The 16,988-nt window shown below is 37.4% G+C and overlaps 1 protein-coding gene across 11 annotated transcripts in view; it reads right to left on the reverse strand.

Moving 5' to 3' along the window:
* Positions 1 to 16,988, reverse strand: part of SLC10A7 (solute carrier family 10 member 7) — a 256,897-nt gene that overhangs the window by 222,165 nt on the left and 17,744 nt on the right. The gene's annotated exons all lie outside the window — the stretch shown is intronic.

Below are 16,988 nucleotides of genomic sequence, written 5' to 3' on the forward strand. Positions count from 1 at the left end.
AGAGAGAGGAAGGGAAGCAGGCTCCCTGCTGAGCAGAGAGCTCAATGAGGGGCTCAATCCCAGGTCCCTGAGATCATGATCTGAGCCGAAGGCAGAGGCTTAACCCACTGAGCCACCCAGGTGCCCCTAGTCACACGTTCTAAAGGAAGCTTGCTAACACCTTGGTGCTGAGGGTAGAAGGCCTCATGAAGTCCCAGGGACCCTGCAAACACCTGCTATACACCACGCCAGTGTGAAAGGTAACCTCCTGTCCACGGCTAGAGCAGATGGATCAATCCCGACAGCTTCTACAAGAAGAGACAGTGCTATGGAAGTACATGTCTTTGTCATTATAAGGGCAGGTTCAGGATTTGGAAACCTGAGATGTTCCATTCTAGGCTGAAATAGAGTTATACCCCAAGGAAGAGACCACACAATGACGAGATGCTGAGAACTGTGACAATAAAAAAGGTGCCAGAGGACCACACAGTGACCTACTAACAGTCCAGTTTGGTTAAGACCAGTTAGTAGAGGAATTAAAATTCATCAGAAGAAAAGAGGGAGAGACAATGATGAAAGATAAAGAGGAACAGGACAGGAATGAAAAAGGGAAATGTTGAAAAGATAAAGACACAGATTTTAAAAATACAAAAATCAAAATGAAGTTTTAAAAAAAAAAAACAAATAAACCGTAGACTATCATAGTATTCTCTCTCCTCTCTTTGCCTTTTGAGGCAAAAATAAATAAATAAATAATAAGTGAAGCACTTTAAGCAAGAAAGGAAAGAAAATACTAAATGTTTTTTCAGGGATTATGATAAAACTATAGTTTTTAAAGCAAGGTGGAAAATACAACATTTAACTCCTAACCCCCAAAGTAGTAACATAACATTCAATAAGACAACCCAGTAATTAACTCAATTAATTTATCAAATAGACTTCCTAAACAAAATTTTTAAAAGCCAATCATCTATTGGCAGTAACATATTAGCAAAATAACTATAATGTTTTGTAATTTGCAAAGTATGTTCACATGTGTTAATTTAACCATTTAACCAATTAACACTAAACAACATGTACCTATTGCCAGAAAATATTTTCTATAACCTAATCAATAGCATGGATTTAGGGAGGAAAGTGGGTATATATTAATAGAGTTTCTAACATTGAAGTTAATTTTTTTTGTCTTTCTTTAAATAACATTTTTAAAAAATTAAATTAATTTTCTTTAAATAACATTTAAAGAAAAAAAAAAAACTACTGTGTCTTACAGTTTCAGATGGCAGCTAGAAAGGGAATATCTGTGGCTTTGTGCTAGGTGGGATTGGAGTTTGGGCCTATGGTACCAAAACAAATTCAAAAGCCCTCTTGTGTTTGAGGTATGGAAGGAAATCTCAGATATGGTTACACCTTCTCATCTGGCAGGGAATGGAAATTGCTGAGATGAATTTGAAGCCTCTTCCTGTGACTAGGGCAGTGGTGATCTTTTCTTTAACTCCATGACCACCGCAATGCATACAACTTTGGCCCGACCTGTGCCACAGACCCACCCACACCATATTTACTGGGCCCTTGACATAGGCCACACTGAACTAGAACCTATACAGCTATAAATAAGAAATACGCATTCCTTTCTGTCAAATGGAAGAAGCTTCCATGAGATGCAGAGGCGTTGGCTGAGCTACATGTGGGGTGAATACCACAGGGCGCCGGCAGAGAGACGGTAAAGCTTCTCAAAGGGAGACTTGCAGTCAGGTAGAAAAATCAATGCCTACTCAAATTCAGAGGGATCATTTTTTTATCCAACTACTGTTTTTTTGGTCTACTCATTGGTCAGCCCTTATTTTTCTGACCTACGTAGCTGAGGCACTGAGCCGTCTATAGATGGAGAGCTTTCAGTGCACCTGTCCTAGCTCCAGTGTTAACTGCAGGACCGGCCAAAAAGGGAAGGATAGGAACAAAGGCACTGGCAGCAGAGTGCCCAGTTTACAATCATTCCCAGATCTGCTTCTTTTTGTGTCTGTTTTTTCACCTACAAAATAGGGATAATAGTACCTTACTCGAAAGGTTGTTAAAAGGATTAAAGGAATTGATACATACAAAGCCCTGAGAACAAGGACTGACACATATCGTGCCCTATAAGAGCCCTGGCTCTTACTATTTTGATGACAGGCGCTTACTATCGTTGCAGTTGTCTCTTACTGTGCGGGTTAGCAGCTAGCTAAATCCACTTAGTGCACAGGGATTGCCCACAATAACAGTGTATTCCAGATTGTGCATTGCTATAGTTCTGAATCATTCCACCATCCTGCTGTGCCCTTTTTTTATCCCTCCAGGTCAGAAATTAGGGAAGTGCAGAAAAATGCTAGCATTCTTTCACATTCCTAAAGAACATTGTAAAAATCTGCAGCTAGGCTCCTTCCAACCAGTGAAGGTCTCCTTTATTTAGCAAACAAGCTTCTAACTCAGTTAACTTCTTTCCTCTTTCTCAACTGATAGTCAACTTATAATGAATTGGGCCTTAAGTCCTAAAACTTCATCAACCATAGGCCAACTGTTTCTTAAAGTAGGCTCCTTTTTAACCCTCAGAAGTATTTCAAACACAATTTGAAAATGAAAATTTTTTAAAGAGTACATAATTCCTCCCACAAAAATTCTATCTTTGCTTATCTACAAAAAGATGATGATATCCCAACAGAATTCACATCTCTTTATAGACTACTTGAACACAGTAGATCCTTGTTTAATTTTAATGCCAGCTCTCATTTTTCATATGAAAATGTGACTATGTACCCCACCTTTTTTAAAAGATTTATTTACTTTTTTTTTTTTTTTTACTTATTTATTCATGAGAGACAGAAACAGAGAGAGGCAGAGGCAGAGAGAGAAGGCGGCTCCCCGCTGAGCAGAGAGCCCAATGCAAGACTCAATTCCAGGATTCCAGGATTGTGACCTGAGCCAAAGGCAGACGCTTAACCGACTGAGCCAACCAGTCACCCCTGCACCCCACCTTTTTGAAGGCAAGTGTGCAAACATATAGCAGAATAGCTGGTAAGTAAAACTACTCAGGAACAGGAAGTATCACACCTTGGAAGAACAAAAAGAATAAATGCATGCCCACAAAGGCAAAGCACAAGTGTAATGAGTATTTACAGTGGCTTATTTTGATAAGGACTTAATGTAAACTCAAATGAGAATTAAGGCATATTATTCCCTCTTGTCCCTGATAAGGAGAGCCACAAAAATTCAAAAGTGTTTTTCACAGGCTAACTCAATATGCATTTTAAAAATATGAGTATGTATAAATATATAAATATGCTTTACTTCCTATAGTTAATTTCTCAGACTGTATTCCAGAATTAAACTATCATGATACTATTTGAGAACATGTACCATTTTCAAAACAGTGTGAACTTAATGTAATTGTAATTAGACTGGAACTTTGTAATAACACTGTCTTAGAGTCAATGTCTGAGCATCATTAAATAAGCAACACTACAGAGCATCAATTGAAAACTTTCCACAGTAAGTCTCTTAACTACAGCCACTCTGGAAAACAGCATGGAGGATCCTCAAGATGTTAAGAATAGAGCTACCCCATGACCCAGCAATTGCACTACCCAAAGATACAGACATAGTGAAAAAAAGGGGCACGTACACCCCAATGTTTCTAGCGGCAATGTTCACAATAGCCAAACTGTGGAAGGAGAAGAGACGCCCTTTAATAGACAAATGGATAAGGTAGGTATGGTACAAATATACAATGGAGTATTATTCAGCCATCAGAAATGCTGACTACCCACCATTCGCATTGACATGGATGGAACTGGAGAGGATATATTAAGTGAAGTAAGTCAAACAGAGAAAGACAATTATCATTTGGTTTCACTCTTACACGGAACATAAACAATAGCGTGGACAACCATAAGGGAAGGGGGTGAAATCCAAAGGGGGAGAAATCAGAGAGGGAGATGAATCATGAGAGACTGAGGACACTGAGAAACAATCTGGGGGTTTCACTGGTGAGTAGGGTGGGGGTAGGGGGTAACAGGGTGATGGGTATTGAGGAGGGCCTATGCTGTGATAAGCAGTGGGTGTTATACTTAACTAATGAATCACCAAACACTACATCATGGACTATTATACAGTGGCTAACTGAACTAAATAAATAAATATTTAAAAAATAAATAGTCCCCACCCACCCCCCAAAAAGAACTTAGACTTTGACACAGAAATAATGGCCAATAAATATTACATGTATTGTTAAATAGGTAAATATACAAATAAATAAAATGTATTTGCATGAATGAGAAAATATGTCTAATCTAGACAGAATATTGTTCCAGTCTATCCCACTTTATTCTAGCACAGTAAGTACATAAAAATATCCTTGAAGGAGAGATTGAGAACACAAACTTATGGAAATTACTGTCAGGTAAGTAACTTCATCGTTGTTCTGAACAACTCTGTTGGGACCATTATATGACTAGGATGAAAGGCCCCAAATCCCCCTTTGTCATTTTTATTATGGATACCCTTGTACAGTATTAAAAAGATCAGAGAAAAGGAGTTCCTGAAAAGAAATTTCAAAAATGTATTAGCCAAATACAAGCAAAAACATCTAATAAACAGTACGTGTCATGACGGAGGCACAAAAGAAGTATAACGGAAGGCAGGAAATAACAGTTCTGACTGAGCATCTGTAAAGGCTTCTAGAAAAGAAGTGGTATTTAACTTAGACCTTGACAGATAAGCAGAACTTCATATGGCAGACATGGAGGATGAAGAGATCTGTACAGCAGGAGCAGACTGCTTGAATGAGCTGACCACAAACAGCAGGAGAACTGATCAGGAACACAAAGTTCCCAAAGTGGTCTGAGGGCCAACAGCAAAGGAGACATCTACAAATGACAGATGGCCAGGAACCCCCCTGCAAACAGATCAAAGGCCAATAAGTTTGTCTAGAGGATCAGAAGAGCTAACTCAAGAGGAAATATGGATGGTAGGTTTCCACTACAGTTTAGGAAAACATTTTTCAAACTGTAGTTCACAAAATCAATTTAGTGAATACTGCTTGGCATTTTCTTTCTAGAATGGAAGAGAGAAAAGGAAAAGGAAGGGAAGGAATGGAGAAAGGTGGAGGGGAGGGGCAAAGGAAGAGGATGAGAGAGAGTGAATTACACAACAGAGTTACTATACTTAGGGAACTCTTCAATTTCTATCTGTGGGCTGTGAAAAAAAAAAATGAAAATCACTCATTTAGAGGGCTCTGCAAATCCAGTATCTCTTCATTTGATTAGAATGCAGCTCAGTCCCACTCAATATATTCAGACCATTAGTTTGGATCCAAGTGTTCTTGGTCATGAATAACCTGCTTGAAAAATCTTATTGCACTAAGCAGGATGTTTCATTAGGTACCTGGGAGACACAATCTGATGTCTTCATAATGTAAGTTTAAAGGGATCATTTTCAAAGTTTGTAGCAATGCAGTAAAAATTAAGCTTGATTCCTTTAGTCTGATCGATGCTGAAAACCTCCAAATGAAAGATACATGTACACAATATAATCCTTTTTTATGAAGCATATAATCTCATAGGGGAAGTTGAGAAAACATAAAGATCTACAATTAATGCAATAAAGTTGATCATATTTCACCAAGAAGCAAACAGCTTCCCATATCCTCTTAACATAAACACAGACAGCAAACTGATGGCTGCCAGAAGGGAGGGTGACAGGATGGGCAAAATGGGTGAAGGGGAGTGGGAGGTATAGGCTTGGATTCTAGTCAAGGAATGAATAAGCAACTGGGATGAAAAGGCACGGAACAGGAATACAAGCAATGTCTCGTAATAGTGTTGTGTGATGACAGATGGTAACTACACTTGTGGTGAGCATAAGCATAACATATAGATTTGTCAAATCACTATGCTGTGTACCTGAAACTAATGTAACATTGTATGCCAACTGTACTTCAATTTAAAAATAGGTAAGTAAATCAAATATACAGGTCGGTTTTTTTCCCCCAAAGTATTTTCATCTAAAACAACCCTGTTGGGGCACCTGGCTGGCTCAGTCGGTCAGTGGAGTGTGTGACTCTTGACCTCACTGTTGTAGGTTCCAGCCGCATGTTGGGTATAGAGATTACTTAAAAATAAAATTCTGGGATGCCTGGGTGGCTCATTTGGTTGAGCGGCTGCCTCCAGCTCAGGTCATGATCCCAGCATCCTGGGATCGAGTCCCACATCGGGCTCCTTGCTCCGCAGGGAGCCTGCTTCTCCCTCTGACTCTGCCTGCCACTCTGTCTGCCTGTGCTCACTCTCGCTCTCTCTCTCTGACAAATAAATAAATAAAATCTTTAAAATAAAATAAAATAAAATCCTTAAAAAATAAATAAATAAAAATTTAAAAACAAAATAAACCAACCCTGCTCCTGAAACTAATATTATACTGCATGCTAACTAACTGGAATTTAAATTAAAACTTGGAGAAAGATAAATAAATAAATAAATAAATAAAGCAGCCCTATCTACACACAATTAAAAAGCTAAAAAAGAAAATACCCAAGACCACAGAGCTAGTTAGGGAAGAAACTAAGTCTTCTCACATCCAATTTATTCGTATTTCTGTAACTCTTTGGTTCAACAAATTACTGAGAGTATAGTAACAACTTTATAAAGATATACAAATACATGAGGAAATGGTATACAGTCAATGTACAGTTAAGCCACAGAACCTAAAAAAGGTACACGCCCAGAATTTGAAAATAAAGGTAAAAATAATCAAATTCTCTATAATAAATACAGAAATATGATATTAATCAAATTAGGTTAGCGAAGAAAAACACTGTAAGTGTGTTGTTTAAACTAGTGTCTCCTCAAGATCACTAATGAACCCAGAGTACCTCCCTAAAAAGGAAGTTTGACATATAAAATGTAATTAATTGAAATAAGCCAAATTACTGGAAATGTTTTATGTGGGTCCTAATATATGCAGACATTCTGATATTGAAAAAGAATTAGATAACAAATTTTCAGTGTTTATGAAGGAATGTTCAAAGGGGGACATGGTAACCTGATTGTTCTTGTGGTTGGTTGGTTTCTTGGCTAGAATGGAACCAGGTGGTCTTCCAAGCTTTACAGTTTAGAGGAAACATCCTACAAATCTGTTCAATGCCCTTTATCTGATTCTAAATTCCCAAAGCAACTTTTCTACTACTAATGTTTCCCCATGACCTTTCATTCCCAGAAGGTAAGCTTGAATATCTGACTAACATTTCAGGTTACGGTAAGAAATATTTATACAAAAATATTGAAGATCTATACTATAAACTAATACAAACAAGTAAACTGGGATTATCCAGCTTATTAAATTTATTTAAACACTAGCTATCTTATATTGCAATTTACTATTTATGCTTTATATCACTTGATAAACTGACAATTCTGTGAATGTACTATATATAGCAAGCTATAGCAAGCACTCAACACATAGTTTCAAATGAATGAAGTGAGTGAATGAGTAAATTCAGAAGATCAAATTCTTGAAAAAGCAATGATAACAAGGTGATTTCATCAATGCAGATCTCTACAAAGATGATGCTGATGCTTGCTTGATATGTTCCTGAGCATTTATAGGTACTTCTGCATTCAATTTCATAAGATCCTTGAAAGCAATCCAATGAACTAGGGATGCAAATACTACTGTTACTCAGGTGAGGAAATCAAAGGCTCAGAGAGGTCCAGGGCTTACCTGGTGACCAATCAGACCACTAGGTAAGTAATGGTAAAACCAGGAATCAAACATCTGCTTTGATTGCTCAGCAAATATGTCCTTTGCTAAAGGTCAGATGGCCTAGCAGCACAGGTGGTGATGTTAGCCACAGCGTGTTCATTAGGCTGGCGTTGTTTAAATACTTCTCACCCACAATCAGGACTGGTCCTTATGGCTGAGGCAGAGATAGACTGAAAGGTAGGGATCAAAAGACTTCAGCTACAGAGAGAAGGGCCCAGAAACGGGAATCTGGCAATGCCAAACAAGGAGTCTGAAGACCAGGTCCCTGGAAGACATTTCCATTGGGATGGAAAAGGAGACAGACAGGAAAAAAAGGAATGAAGAGAGACAGGAGGAAGAGAATTAGGAGAGAAGAGTGTCAGGGAAGCAAAAAGATACAAGAGGCAATCGGGCGTGGTGTCAAAGTCTACAGCTAAGTCAAGGAGGATGAAAACTGAGAATGAGCCACTAAATTTGGTGAACACAGACCACTGCCAATCATGAAGGGGGTCCTTTTGGTTAGGGGGGTATGAATGGAAGATAACTGGAGAGGAATTAGGGGGTTAAATGAGAGTATTCTAAGTTACACACAGAATTCTTGAGAAATCTAGGTATGTTTCAAACAAGTTTTACTGCAGCTTAATACAAATACAGGCAACTCTTTGTAGGGCTTCTGAAGAACGCTAAGCCCATCCAGAAGATGAGAATCATGTTAAAAGGTAGATACAGAAGAAGGGTAGGGACATGCAATTTCTCTGCTGCTATTGTAGCCACTGCTATTCTGTTCTTCCAGCTGGCAGAGAGGAAGACAAGACACCATTTCCCAGAGAGCCCAAGAGGGAAATATGTGCCCATATGCCAGCTAGCAAGAGGGCTCAACACAGACAGCCTTTTTCAGATACGAGATTTCTCCATGAGGCCATTAAACTTCCACTGTAAGCAAAAGTAGTAATGGACCCCATTTAACAGAAGAGAAAGGCAAGGCACAGAAAAGCCAAGTGATTTGGGAAGCTGAGACAGTGACTGACAGGTCAGATTTCCTTCTCACTTCAAGTCTGCTCTCTGCTGATCAGATCTACTCAAAATGCCTTTATAAATGTTTCAATGAATCTTATCTTCATGCATTGGATTAGCAAGATCAACTCCCCACTGATAATGCAAAATAACCCTGAAATGTTTCATGCCTGCCTGATAAGCCAGAAACTGAACTTTCTGTCTCCATTTGGACTGTGATGATCTTGATCTTTCACCTCTAGCAAAGATCTTCTCATAGCTATAATTTTAAAGTTAGTAATGAGTGCTTCATTTGCTTTCCAAGCAGATAGAAAACCTTTTTTAAATACACTCAGACTGTCATGACCTTCGTCTATGACTTAAAGAGTTCACCACATGTAAGAATTTTCTTTGCTCAGGAGACATTCTTAAATTTTCTTTGAAGAGATTTGGGCAATAGTCCCATTGATGAAATTAAACACACACACACACACACACACACACGCACGCACACGCACACACACGCGCACACACACACACTTCTTAACTTAATTACCTTTCTGCTATACCTGAAAGCAGAACTTTTCTTTGAAATGTATTTGGAATTCTACCTGACTAGCAAAGGGTTCTTCTGCTAATTAAAATATAACAAAAATGCCAACTAAATATGTTTACATTGAAAGGAGCACGCCCTCTGAACCCGAGACTTGGCAAGGGAACAGCCTTTTGCCTACGAGAAGCAAACATGGTCCAGATTCCTTTTTTTTTTTTTTTTTTTTTAAGATTTTATTTCTTTTTTGACAGAGGGAGAGAGAGAACACAAGCACGGAGAGTGGCAGGCAGAGAGGGAGAAGCAGGCTCCCTGCAGAGCAGGGAAAGCCCAATATGCAGCTAGATCCCAGGACCCCAGGATCATGACCTGAGCCAAAGTCAGTCGCTTAACCAACTGAGCGCCCCACAGTCCAGATTCCTAAGCTGAAGTTCTAGCTGTCTGACATGGGGAAGTGGGGCTCAACTCACTTGGGGTGCATTTTAGGGTTTTTTCCATACTAAAAAAGGAAAACAATAATTTGATAAAAATGGGCCAATATGAAGCCACAATAAAACAGAGGTTCTGAATAGTGTAATATCACACTCAATGTAGCTTTTGAACGCAGGTCTCATTCTCTTTTTTATTCCCTGTGGTAGAAGACAGTGTCTACATAAGGTGGGAGCTTAACTTCTGGTTGAGTATTACATTCTATTTCTAAAACTAGATGGTGAACGAACACAAGAGAGTTTATTATGCTTTAAGCTGTATACATGTTTTACACACCTTTTGTAGACATAATTCATAATTTTTAAAAGGAGAATCCTGAGGATGATCTACCACACATTCTAATTCAATAGATCTAAGGTCCCCTGGACCCCCGACCCTGATCACCCAACCATAATGCTGGTACGGGTGACCTATGGGATTCACCTTGAGAAACAAAAAATAAACAAACCAACATAAATTACATGCATGTAATCAGGACAATGCTTTTAGTGGTGGAGGTGCCTTATTTTCATAGATCAAACTACCAGGTTTGGCCTTAAAAACAGATGAAATAGAGTTTAGCATAAAACACTATGAGACCTGACTGGAAACTCCTTCCTACCCTGCCCTGACTTTTATTTATTATGATTCTTAATGTTTTTCTTTTTATTTTTTCTTTCAGATATTTGAAGGCAGAAATCATTAATTATATTTCTCTCAGACTTACAAAATTTTACAAAGTCATACAGCTTTGTAACTTTACTCAGGAACCAAGACCTCGGTATTTACTTCATTATTTTTAGGCACTGGCTATTAGCTGCATCCTTCCCTTTCTCAGCTTGCAAAAGAAGAAACACTGAAGCAAAGGGATATAGTGTCAATTTTTCCCAAACCCTGCATTTCTAGCTTTTTTCATGAAACAGCAGTGTAAGTGAGAGAGAAATGAAATACCTCTGTAACAAAAGCATGGAAACCACATAAGTCTCTCGAAACTTGGAAAAATAAGGTACCGATTTCTTAAAGGAAAACTTCTTTCACAATCCCTCTGGTATTTACTACAAGGCAGAAATTCCTTGAATTTAAAAATACAATGGTTCCTTTAACAAGTCCCATAAGGTTTTTAACATTTGTGAAGCTTTTGATGGGGGAGGGAGGTAAATCGCATCTTTTACTACAGAACTTTACTTTTGGAACATAAATTTAAACCAAACAAATGTATACAGAGTTAAACAAAGCATAAGTGTTTATCTCATGTCTCCCATGTTAGAATAAAATAGAAAACATGTTGACCTATCACTTCCCTATATTTGGCAATGTATTAGGGTTTACCAAGTCTTACTACTTTTTCTATTATTTAAAAAAGGAACTAAAATCACATGTGCACACACACACACAGGCGTGCCCACATGCACACATGCATACACAAACACACACACTACCACATAACCACCAGTCGAACCATGTCAACAGCACACCCTATAATCTTCCAGTTTTGAAAAGTTGCATTTAAAACGCTGGAATGAATAAATAATGATCACAAAAAAAGAACCAAGCTGTGTTTCTAATATTTAAATGAAAGTAGTTTAAAATTTAAAAGCCACAAAATAAGACTGTCAGTCAACTATGCCCTTAAACAGTCTCATTTTAATACCTAAAGGATATGCTAGCATTCTAGCATATATGCACTGCTATGCACATACATTTACTTCCTTTCATGCTAAATATAATTATAAACTCTGGTTGGCTCAATGCCACAAAAGCAATCTAACTTATAAAAACAAATTTTTTTTTTTTTACTTTAACAAGTAATAAGGCTATTTCTTGCCAAAGTGCAAGCTGTGAGCTTAGGAATGCAGTAACTTTGAATTCATGACAAAACCTTTCGGTAACCAACAGTTTTATGGAAAAAGCATTTCAAATAAAAGGTGTGTAAGTAACAACAACAACAAAAAAACCTTCTTCTATGTTATAGAACAACTTTGCAAAGTAAAAAGAAATCATTTCAAATAACACTCTTAGATCTGCATACATTCCCCAAATCATTAATATAAATATGCTACATAATCTCACATTTCCTTTAATTCAGGAGAACATATCCTAAACATGTGTATTTATACTAAATATGTATATAGAAATATTTGAGAGCACAAGCTAAACGGAACAAGTTTAATGACACAAAATCTAGAAGGACAAGAGTTTTTTTACATGTTACAACCACTGCGGAGAACAGTCAGTTTCAAAGGACAGTGTGACACGTAAGGGTGCCCAGCCATTTTCCTAGCATGTTGAAATCCATGAGGGTGTAAGTCAGCTATGTGCAAGGCAGAGCAGAGAATCACAGAGAAGTAGAATCAAAACCTTTTCCTAATGGTACCTGTCAGAGGACTCTGCTTGTGGACCTTTTTTCATTTACATGCAGCTATGTACAAAGCAGCCTTCGATTAGATTATTTCCAATACATTGTACAAAAGATTAATCTCCCTTTACATTTACTTTAGCAAAAGCTTATGTTCAGTTACCTTATAACATTACTTCAAAAAAAATTCAACTTAAAATCATCTAATATCCTTACTTGCAGACACTCTCTTCCACAATCTGATGTAAATATTTAAAAAGTTTATTCATTTTATATCAGAAGATATGACCCAACTGGACTTTGCAAGCTCAATTTTCAATATCTATGAAAAACTGTAACTTAATCCCCAAGACTACAAAAATGCTTGATAATGATTAAGTTGCACAATATAATCATTTAACAAACTAGACCAATGATATCAGAAAACAAATGAAATATTCATAAATTCAACATTATTAACATGTAACATTAATGTAAATTATTTAAATATCTACTGGGGAATAAACATGTAAATATAATTTCCAATGCTATATGTTAATGTCAAGAAAATGAGTGAACTTTGAACTTCTGCCAAAAAGTCATCTGAGAACAAAAAGGTTGTTTAGTTGTAAAGCTCTTAAGGGAATCACATCAGAGAGAAAGAGATAAATGACACCTTTAAGTCAATTACCACTGGTCTCAGATACACCAAAACAGACCCTTCTCTCAAATTCTTTCAAGGGGGAAGAAAGATAATCATGGCAAGGACTAGTCTAAGACTCCTGTTAACTCCTCTAGCTCACTAATTATGTGGCAACTGAAAAGAACTACCCATCATAATGAAACACCAGTTAAATTCAACTCTCTGCCAATTCCATTTCTACACCAAGAAACTGAAGAGAAAACACACAACCATGATGCCTGGCTTCATTTGCAATGCAGGACCACGAGTCTCCGCTGGATCCTTCGTGCTTCCAGCAAAGCTCCCATACTCTCCAGTTAATTCACTCTCCTAGATGGCAATCGTACATTTTATCCTCTCATCTCAAACATTAATACCATCTACTCCATCATCCCTCTAAGCTGCTGAGAAGAAAGTGAAAATCAGAAGACAACAAAGAAAATGAGAAGAGAGCTAAGAAATAAAAAGTCATTAGAAACTCCAAAGGGCACCCTTTGGGGTGCCCATCTTCATGGATCTCTATCCACACATTCTATTTTCTCTCTTTATCCTCAATAAACCACCCAAGCTCCTACTGAAGCTCATGGAACCCCAAACCCTTCTCTTCCACTTGACCAAATAAATTACTTCAGCACTCTCTTAATTAACAACTTCCTCTCAACTATATAATCCCCATCATAATAGAAACATACTATCATTTCTGGGGCACCTGAATGGCACACGTCAGTTAAGCTTCCTACTCTAGGTTTCAGATTGGGTTGTGATCTCAGGGTCAGGAGACTGAGTCCCACTAAGCACTCAGTGGGGAGTCAGCTTGAGATTCTCTCTCCCTCTCCCTCTGCCCCTCCAGCTCATGCTCTCTCTCTCTCTAAAATAAATAAATCTTAAAAAAACAAAACCAAAATACATTGTCACTTCTGCAATTTAAGAATTCTTGACCTCATATCCCTCCTAAAATATAGCCTCATTTCTCTCTTGCCTTTTGTAACAAAGGACCTCAAAACAGTTGTGTATAATTTCTGTCTCTAACTCCTCTCTTCTTATTCTTCCTTGAGCCCATTCCAAACAAGCTTTTGCCCTTACACTCCACAAAACCACTCTGGTCGAAGTTACCAATAACTTCCACATTTACTCAATGTTCAATTCTCAGAATTCATCTTACACAAGTTATATCAGCAGATTTGACATGGCTGATCAGACTCTCCTCCTTCCAACACTTTTCTTCACCTGGTTCCAGGATACCACACTCTTGTTTTTCCTTCTGTCTAATCTTCTCTGGTGCCTTTGCTGGCTACTACTCATTCTGACCTCTTAATGTTGAAGGGTCCCAGAGCTCAGTCCTTGAACTTCATCTCTTTTCTAACTATGCTCACTCTGCAAGTTATCTCATCCAATTTTTGCTTTAAACACCCTTTGATTTAAAAAAAAAAAAAAAAACAATGAAACCAAGAACTGGTTCTTTGAAAAGAGTAACTAAATTGATAAACCTGTAGCAAGACTCATTAAAAAAAAATATTCAAATAAACAAAATTACTAATGGAAGAAGAGAAATAACAACCAACACCACAGAAATACCCATATTTGTAACAGAATATATTAAGAAAACCTATATGTCAACAAATTGGACAACTTAGAAGAAATGGATAAATTCTTACAAACATAAAACCTACCAATACTGAAGCATAGAGAAACAGTAAATTTGAACAGACCAATTACCAGCAATGAAATTGAATCAGTAATCAAAAAACTCTCAAAAAACAAATTCTAGGACCAGGCAGTTTCACAGGCAAATTCTACCAAATATTTAAAGAAGAGTTAGTACCCATTCCTCCCAAACTATTCCAAAAAATACAAGAGGAAGGAAAACTTTTAAATTCATTCTATGAAGTCAGCATTACCCTATACCCAAACCACAAAAAGGCACTATAAAAAAAGGAGAAATACAAGCCAATATCCCTCATGAATATAGACGCAAAAATCCTCAACAACATATTGGCAAACTGAATCCAACAATATTTTTTTTTTTTAAATCATACACCATGATCAAGTGGGATTTATTCCTGTGACAGAAGGGTGGCTCAATATTTGCCAAAAAAGCATTTTACAAGAAAGATGCAGAAAAAGCATTTTACAAAGTACATCCATTCATGATAAAAACCCTCTGCAATCTCATTCTTCACCTACTCAGTCAAAAGGCCTAGAGTCATTCATGACCTCTCTCTTTCTCTCATATCCCACATTCAATTCATCAGCATATCCTCTGCCTTCAAAATACATCCAGAATCCAACCACATTTACTGCCTTCATTAGAAGCATCCCACTCTTCAAAAGATACAAGTAAGAAAATGAAGACAAGCTACAGACTGGTAAAAAATATTTATAAAGCATATATCTAGGAAGGACTTGTATCAGAATATAACTCAAAAAGTTAATCAATAAGAAAACAAACCACTTAGTTTAAAAAAAGGGGGCCAAAGGATTTGATATTTTACCAAAGAAGACATGTATAGAAGACATGAAAAGATAATAATGCTCACCATTATTAGTAGCTGGGAAACATAAATTAAAACCACAATGAGATACCTCTAGATATACATTAGAATGGCTACATTAAAAAGACTGACAATATATGGAGCACTGTTTGAAACATAAAATGGTACAACCATGTGGGAAAGTGGCATGGCAATTTTTTAAAAAGTTAAATATACACCTGTGGTCAAAGAAGAGTGTTTATTGATAGAAATGGTCTACTTCAGAAGCTACTGAGATATGACTTAGAACTATGTATTGGTGATTCTTCCCTTGTTTGAAAGATATTAAACCATACACCTCCAGATGATGTAAACATTCCACTCCTAAGTATTCTCAGGAGAAATGAAAATACACATTCACTTAAAAGTTTCACAGACAAATGTTCACAGCCCCAAAGTGCAAAATGCCCAAATGTCCATCAACAGGTGAAAGGATAAACAAATTATGGTATACCCATAAAAAAAAAAAATACTCGGTAATAAAAAGGACTGAAACATAGATGAATCTCAAAATAATCATGGTGAATATAAAAAGCCAGAAAAGCGTACACACACACACACACACACTGTTAATTCCAGTATATAAAACTAGAAAATACAAACTAATCTACAATGACAGAAAGCAGATCAGTGGTTGCCTGAGGAAGAGGGACACTCAGAAAGGCAGGAAGGAGGGATTACCAAGGAACACGAGAGGTCTTGAGGGTGATGAATATGTTATCTTGACTGTGATCACTGCATCACAGGTATACATGTCAAAACATTAAATCGTTTATGCGGTTTATTGTATGTCCACAATACTTCAATAAACCTATTTCTAAAAAGAATATAGGAGGTACTTGATAAATATTTTCAGAATAAATAAAGAGGATGAAAGTAAAAACAAATGCTAAGAAAGGAAAATCCTAGAATGAATAGAAGTAAAAACATCCTTTTTTTTTTTTTGAAGTAGGAACCCCTTATATCCTCTCTTCTTGAATAGTATTCTTTTCTGAATGAGAAACTGTAAGTGGAATAAGTTATCACGAAGCAGAGTCCCTCAGTATGAAGTTGCCATGCCTTTCAGCCAGTCCTGAAATGGACAACTGTTGTCCCAATATGCAAGCATTCTGCCACAGTCCCCCAAGCTGCTGAATATCTCAGAAACGTTGTCTCAGGGCGCCTCAGTGGTACAGCCACCAACTCTTGGTTTTGTTCAGGTCATGATTTCAGGGTCATGAGATGGAGCCCCACATCAGGCTCCGGCTCAGCATGGAGGACTCCGCTTGAATTCTCTCTCCGTCTGCCTGCCCCCACCCTGACCTCCCACGTACTCTCTCCCCCTAACATAAATAGATAAATAAATTAAAAAGAAAGAAAGAAAGAAAGACAGAAAGAAAGAAAGAAACCTTGCCTCATTTTTCCTTCTTATATAATCCTTACTTGTCATTAAATGTATTTTGACACTTTCTCCAAAATTTAGTTTGCTGTAATTTTTTTGATAACTAAGGAATGGCCATGGAGGTATTCTCAGCTCATCACCCTTGGATGAAAAGAACCTTTCCTTGGATTCCTTGTCTTCTGTCTCCCAATTTCCCACTGAGGTAGAAAAATCACCATCTCTATTTGATTTACCTCTCTTCCTCCCTCTCTTTGAAATACTAACTTCCACTCTTCAGCATTAATTTAAGCATCATCTGA

The sequence above is a fragment of the Mustela erminea genome, chromosome 2, assembly GCF_009829155.1.
Source record: "Mustela erminea isolate mMusErm1 chromosome 2, mMusErm1.Pri, whole genome shotgun sequence".
NCBI lineage: Eukaryota > Metazoa > Chordata > Mammalia > Carnivora > Mustelidae > Mustela > Mustela erminea.